This window comes from Dermacentor andersoni, chromosome 1, assembly GCF_023375885.2.
Source record: "Dermacentor andersoni chromosome 1, qqDerAnde1_hic_scaffold, whole genome shotgun sequence".
In the NCBI taxonomy this organism is placed as follows: domain Eukaryota; kingdom Metazoa; phylum Arthropoda; class Arachnida; order Ixodida; family Ixodidae; genus Dermacentor; species Dermacentor andersoni.
Genome location: NC_092814.1, coordinates 360,631,384 through 360,638,899, shown reverse-complemented (window position 1 = coordinate 360,638,899; position 7,516 = coordinate 360,631,384). Strand labels below are relative to the sequence as shown.

The following is a 7,516-nucleotide window of genomic DNA, read 5'->3' as shown; positions in this document are numbered from 1 at the left end:
CCGCCTCGAACCTGTCAAGTCGTCGTCGTCCATTGTGTGGCCCGTAACTTTCAAACTGAGGCTTGTATTTGGTTTAAATGTGTGTCCAGAAGCTTCGACAGCAATTTATTCGTGATGAGTGGGCACCGTTTTCGAAAGCCATACTCAGATTCTCGGCGTGTAGGCTTAAGAGTGGCTGTATTGGCTGAACATGGCCTCAAAGACGTTGTGGTGGCCCGGGCGGATCTCAGTGGCCGTAAATTGCAAATGTTTGCTTGTTTCTACTCGCTCTAGATGGCGCCATCAGTGCAACAAAGACTTTCATGCGTGTTTTTCACTCTGAATGAAGATGGAGGTCGAAAGAAAACGACGGTTGGCCGCAATGGCTGTTGTTTTGTCCGAATTGGATGATGACGAGTATTTGTTTCACCGAAAGAGGTCTTGTTGGCAAAAGGACTATATCGCCAACAAGCATCTCGGTATGCAAAACCACTTGTACCGAGAGGTGTTGGTGAATGACATCGAAGAATACCGGAGGCTGCTTCGAGTGACAAGAGAGCAGTTTCTTCAGTTGCTGTCGCGTGTGGGACCTCGCATAGGAAGGCAGGACACCGTGATGCGGCGAGCAATACCAGCGGAAACAAGGCTACAGGTGACGCTACGATACCTCGCTTCAGGCAAGTGCCTCACGTTTTTTCATTTCCACTGAAAACATCGCTCCCATGCGTTGTATCTCAGGCTCTAGGGTTTAAATTACGTGCGCAGTTTGAAAAATGCTCGCGGGTAGAGAAGGAATTGCACCGTCTATTGTGAAGTGTCTGCAAAGTCGTGAGATTTCTGGAAGTAGCAAAATAGTAAGGCTACAAAAGCTTTCTTAACAGCTTCGCCACCCTTGATGTAAAAGTTCGTTGCCTTAGAATTTCTCTGCTAATTACTGATGATATGCTTTTCTTTTTTTGTCGTATATGCAGGAGAGAGCCACCACTCTTTGAGTCGACAATTTCGGCTCGGCCACTCCAGTGTAAATGATATTATTCACCAAACGTGTACGGTGATTTATGAAGAGATGAAAAATGACTTCCTGAAAAGGCCATGCACCGAAGATGAGTGGAAAGATGTAATCGGAGGTTTCAATCAAAACTGGAATTTTCCAAACTGCGTTGGAGCCATGGACGGGAAACATGTGCTAATTACGAAGCCAGCGAATTCTGGAACAGTGTACAGAAATTACAAGAAGAGCTTCAGCATTATACTGTTTGCCGTCGTTCATGCGAACTACAAGTTTTTGTACACGGATGTTGGTGCACCCGGCTCACAAGGAGATGCGGGCGTCTGGCAAACGACGCCGCTACAAGCACGTGTATCAAACATGACGGCTGGTCTTCCAGAACTTGTGAAGGTCGCAAGCTCGCCCGATGTGCTCTTGCCACCCGTGTTCGTTGCAGATGACGCCTTCCCTATAGGAAGAAACTTGCTGAAGCCCTATGGGGGCACTTCCTTAACAGAAGAGAAGACAATCTTTAATTACAGGTAATTTATGCCTCTATACTGAAGCGGCACTATGTGAAATGTAACGGTGATATCGAACGCGTGATAACTCCGGAATTGTCGCAATTATGAAATAATAGAAAGCTTCGAGATGACCCAGTGTAATTAATGCATTTGCTGGGTTGGGGCAAGCAAACCAGTGGGGACACTTTACACATTGTAATATTTAGTGGTAGTTAAAGCCTGCTGTCATCTTCTCCAGTGGTGTAACAGATATGAAACATAACGATTTGTGTTTACATTGCAGATTATACAGGGCTCGGCGTGTCGTTGAGAACGCCTTTGGAGTAATTGCAAATCGATTCAGATTTCTGCAGACTGTAATCAATGCTGAGCCCGAAAGGGTGATAGCAATGGTAAATGCCGCATGTGTATTGCACAACTTTCTCGCCACCGACTTGCACTCTATTGACTCGAGTCCTGAGACGTCTACCGGATCACTGTTCTCTGCACAGCCCAGTTCCCGTCGAAGAATTAATGCTGTTGGTTCTGCAGTGCGAGAGAGTTTATGTGCATTTTTAAATGGCAGGGGTGCTGTGTCATGGCAGCAGCAATCAGCGCACTTGGATGCAAACGCATACAGAAGACCTTAAGGTTGTATAGAGACAATGCAAGCTGCACTTGTATTATGCTGTATCATGCATTAAACTTGTTTTGTGAAATGGAACATGCTGTCTATATTATAAGGGAGAAATCGTCTTGTGCCCGGCCAAAGTGTCGGCATTTTTAACTATGGGAATGACAAGTGAACTGCTAGAATACAAACAAAAAGTGTTTTATTCAAACAACTGAGTTTCTTTCTAACTTCTCATTTGAGATGATGTCACACAAACTTCCTCACTAAGTCCTGTCCACATAATTTTCTAGAGTCTTCAGCATGGCAGTTTGGCATGCTATAATGTCAGCCTTTGGAACGAGGCGCATGTGCGCAGCAACTAACTTTCCAAAGCATTCAGCTGCATCTTCGGATTGTGTAGCTTTTGCTGGCTGGTCCATGGTGGTTGCTATCTTTTGCAGCACATGCTGCCTTTGTGTCCACATATCAGCTGACGACATAGCAGATTGTCGTCTTTTCCTGCCCACTGTTGAACGAAAGCTTGCAGCAGATGCCTTGCCAATCGGTACGTCAACCACGGTACTGCTGTCATCGTCCAGCGCTGTGGTCTCTGTATCCGTAGCATCTGGAGTCTCATTGACTTGGGCTGTCTGCAGTAAGGAAAATGATGTATTAAGTCTCTTGTACTTCCACAATTTATCAGTTTCTTTTCAGACAACAACAAGAGGATCGTTTGCTATTAAAACCTATATAGTAATTATCTGCAAGCAATAACTTATTACTGCAGCACACAAACAAAAATGCAAAATTTGAACTTATGTGCCAAAACTATTATCATATCTCATCTACACCTAACAGCATTTGGAGCTACTTCAATATGCTTAACAAGATATGTTAATGGACACGTATTACGGCACGTTGCTATTGTAACATCTTACTGCAGCTAAGCGCACATTAAAAATAGCACATATCTTCCAATATTTCATCTTGCAGAAGCGGTTTATCACACAGACGAAAAAAGGAAATTTACCTCTGAGCTCTCCGGCATAGCTTGGTGAGTTTCACCACTCACCGAACGCTGGCAGGGCACTTTCGCCGCGTCCAAAAACTTAGGAATTTTATAGAAGCGCCAACGGCCTCGGTAAACATCTGAGCATGCCATGCCGCTCTTTGCCGTCTCCACCTTCTTTTTCTCCAAGCGGTAGGTGCGCCTCTTATTGTCGAAGAAGCGTTGTAGGGCTTCTGTAAATGAAAACATATTTATTAGTACCACATACGTCCACTTGCTTGGTCTGTATAGACTGCAATATGTACAAATAAATAAATAAAAATAAATAAATCACTTTGTCGTGGGAACGACGTCACACGTATAGACAACGTTTATTATTCCACAACGCCTTCCACATTACAGTACGCAGACGTACGTGCTATTCTTCGACGGCTACTTCCGTGAATATCTTTACTTTCGCCGCAATATTGCGTATGACTAGCGTCGGTGGCCAGGGATGTCGGCATCCGCTAGTAACAGCGTTTGGGATCTATGCCACGGGAGCTTGATCAAACCTTGCGTTTTTATCGAGCGACCGTGCCTCTGCTGCAACAGCATGTTTGGCAGTAAGCAAACCAATCCTGTCACTCCTAGACGCCGACGTGTCCAACGCTATGTACACGAAGTCTATCCACGTGACAGCGCCCAAATATATAGTTACGAATACTTACTGGTGTCGTATGGGCCGTGCGCTGGCCACTCCAGGTCCATTTCGCTGGCGATGCGCTGCCAAATCGTCTCCCTGGCTCTCGTGTCGGCGTATTCGGTGAGCGTCATGTCCCGCAACGCGGGGAACTGCTCTACCAGATGTAAAAAAAAACAGTTGCGTCGTCGCTCAGGTTCATTTCAGTGCCTCGTGTAGAGTCGCGCGCGCACAGACACGAATGATGTCAGCAGCGATGAAGCTGTCACAGAAAGATCCCAAAGCCGCGCTTGTTGCCAGACTGTAGAGCATGTTAGGCTAAATCCGCAGCATTCGACCCCCAAAATCCGGATGCGAAAAATAGCTCGGCATTTCCCGTCCGCGGGGGTCGCGGACGACGCGCGGACGGCACAAATCCGTGACGCGTAGTCACGTGATGCGCCGTCCGTCGCGAGAAAGACGGATTTCGTCCGTCGTGTGAATCCACCATTAGCGATTATGTACTACTTCTGTTGTAGTGAGCACGAGCATTCCAGAAGATCGTTCACGAACGGAAACCCACCCAGTGACACCTACTAAGTGCCTAAATAGACTAAAATAAGGTGAACCAAAGAACCTGGTAAATTTAATTCACTCCTTTATCAGACCGCTGGGTTTTAGAGATGATTTAGGCAGTTAATTTTTACGCGGTACTGAGCTGGACATACTTGGTCAGCATACATGGTTTGTATGAGCCACTGCGTGGGTACGTTCACATAACCTTTTCCATAAATATATTCTGCAAGAATATCCGCAAATATGTTTCCGCAGATATATAATCCACAAATATATTCGCCGAGATAGCGACCGACTCATAAATACCCAGCAGCCATTGCAGCCACTCCAAATCCGGAGAATATATCAGGAAAAACTTAGTTATAGCAAGTGAAAAAAGCGCAATAACGAAACCAGAACATGACCGAAACGCGGTAATTTTGACTGTTCATTTAAACCTTAAACTCCAAGATGTCGCTCACTGACAAAGGGAGCTGCTCGTCTCCTTCATGCAGGAGCACCCCTACCTGGTGAAGATGTCGTGCGCGCTGTAGCCTACACTTACCGCTGCGTGGAGAAGCGAGCTGTGGAACAAGCTCGTACCATCGTCAATACAGAATAACAACAATAATAATAATAATAATAATATATTTTATTCACTTCAATTCGTACGTGTTCCAGCCTGCATAAGCGTTGGCACTTGTGTGCTGAGCTGGGCAGCCAGGTTAAGCACATGAAACAACAGCGAGTGAGTCATAGTAAAAAAAAAAAGAGAAAATAAAATCAACCAAATACGCAGCAACTGCCTTGTGCGATGTAAGAACAAACGTACAAACAAGAACCAAGAGAACAAGTGATAGCAAATTTTCAACCGTGCACACTTTCGTACACGAGATGAAAACATTAAGAACATGGCAAACAGGAAATTACCTCATTCTATATTATCGTTCAACCAAGGTCGAAGGAACTATTTAAGGTCTTTTAATCCGGTAATGCTCGGGCGGGTTCGTATTTTATTGAAGTTATAAGGAATATAATAGGTGTGGGTTCTTTTGCCATAAGTGGTGAAGATGCGGGGTATGACATACTTTTCCGAATGACGGAGAGACCGTACTTTAATGTTGCACATTTTAATGGAGCTGTGAAAGAAGTGCTTGTATCTTATTTCAAAGATAAATTCCTTGTGTACAGGTAGCATGTCAAAATATTCCATACTGTCTCTGGCTGACTTATCATGATAGTTGGTTCCGTAGGCGAGATTGGTTGCAATCCTGTGCACTATGCGGCTTAGTGTGTTTAAATTATATAAAGATGCGATTCCGTAAATTGTTATTCGGTATCGTAATATGGACTCTCCCAATCCCTTATATAGCATTTTTCTAACCGATACATCACAAATATGTCGTACAGCATATATATAAACACACACTAGGCGTAAGCGTTTGGCTAACTCTGCAATATGTAAGTTCCACGACAGTGCTTCGTCAAATGTGATACCAAGATATTTAAAATTGGATTTGTGTTTGAAAGGTGGCCATGAACAGCACGTACAGTTCCTCTCATGACGGTATGTATTTGATGTTCTAAACATTGTATATGGGCTATGAAAACAAAGTAGGCAGGTTTTTGTAGTATTAGTAAGAATCTGATTAGCGTTTAACCATTCTATCAAAAGATGCACATCCTTTTGTATCCTGTCGGAGGCTTCTTCATACGTTTCACTTGGTATCACCAGGGCAGTATCATCTGCGTATAAAAACAGTTGTGAATTCAATGGAAGACAGGTCATATCATTGACGTAAATATTAAATAACAAGGGGTCCTATAATTGAGCCCCGAGGAACACATGTCGAAACTTTCAGAATTGAGCTGTATATTCCGCCTAGTTGGACACATTGGGCTCGATCAGCAAATAACTTTTAAAGAACGACATGTAGGGACCTCTGAAACCAATATTCTCGAGTTTATCTAATAATAGGTTGTAATTAATAGCATCAAAGGCTTTTTGCAAATCAATAAAAAGTCTAAGGACAATGTTATTGTTATCTATTTCTTTGCAGACTAGGTCATGAAAATCCTATAGTAGGTTTACCGTGCTTTTGCCCTTGCGGAAGCGATACTGGGCTGCATTTAGTAGATGGTACTTATCAAGACATGATGTCATGCTAACATGTATAATTTTCTCCATGATACAAGCGAGGGAAGACAAAATTACGATTGGCCTATAATTATTATAATCCTTTTTGGAGCCTTTTTTGTGCAATGGTCTTATTACGCTTACTTTCATGTACGTGTGAATTTGCCCAGTTGTTAAAGTTTCGTTGATAACGAAAAGTGATATAGTTTTAAGTTTGTCAACATGCCCTATGAGATCACTTATCCTAACACTATCATAGCCTGGTGATCTTGTTATTGGCGTTGTTTTCAACACACACCATAATTCAGGCTCAGTGACAGTAAGAATGTAAGCTGAATGAATGCTCGAAGCAACTGCAGTAGCGTTCGTAATTTTCCTTCCCTGTCTAAACAAAGAAGTAACAGATTCTACAAAGTGCTTGTTAAGCTCAGTGGCCAATTCTACCTTGTTTTTATCTCGAAAGGCCTGTTTCAAAGTGTCAATTCTTTTCTTGGATGGTTTTCGTATGGTGGTTCGCACTAATTTCCATGTTTTTTTTTTACATCCCTACTGCATGCCGAGAATTGATTAAACTGGTACTGTTCTTTTTTTTGGCCAGTCGTATTTTTGCTGTAATTTTATATCGCAGTTGCCTGAATTATTCTCTTAGTACGAAGTCCTGAGGGTTCTCATTGCGCCTTCTCAAAAGCTTACTCTTGATGTAGGATAGCTCTATAATTTCCTTGTTTATCCAAGGACTTGCCTGATTTCGCCGTTTCATCCTTACTTTAGTTTTGGAGTTATTGTAATTTGATTTTAGTTGCACTACGAACAGTTCGTAAGCATACAGGTGATTGTGCTGCAACAGAGAATTCCAGTCATACAAGTTAATTGGCTTATCTACTTTTTCATTGTTAATTACAAGCCTTTCTGTAGGTCTCCCCTGTGCCACCAATTTATTATCATTTAACAACGTAAGTGAAACAAAATAATGATCAGCAACTTTATCTTTAATAATACAGCCGAACGTTTCCTCTTGCATTGCGGTTGTACAGATATGGTCAATGAATGTCTGTGTAAATTTACTTCCTA

The 7,516-nt window shown here is 42.9% G+C and overlaps 1 pseudogene; it reads left to right on the top strand.

The window, feature by feature from the left end:
• Positions 1-328: 328 nt before the first annotated feature.
• Positions 329-2,174, top strand: LOC126516619 (uncharacterized; annotated as a pseudogene).
• The last annotated feature ends 5,342 nt before the right edge of the window (positions 2,175-7,516 follow it).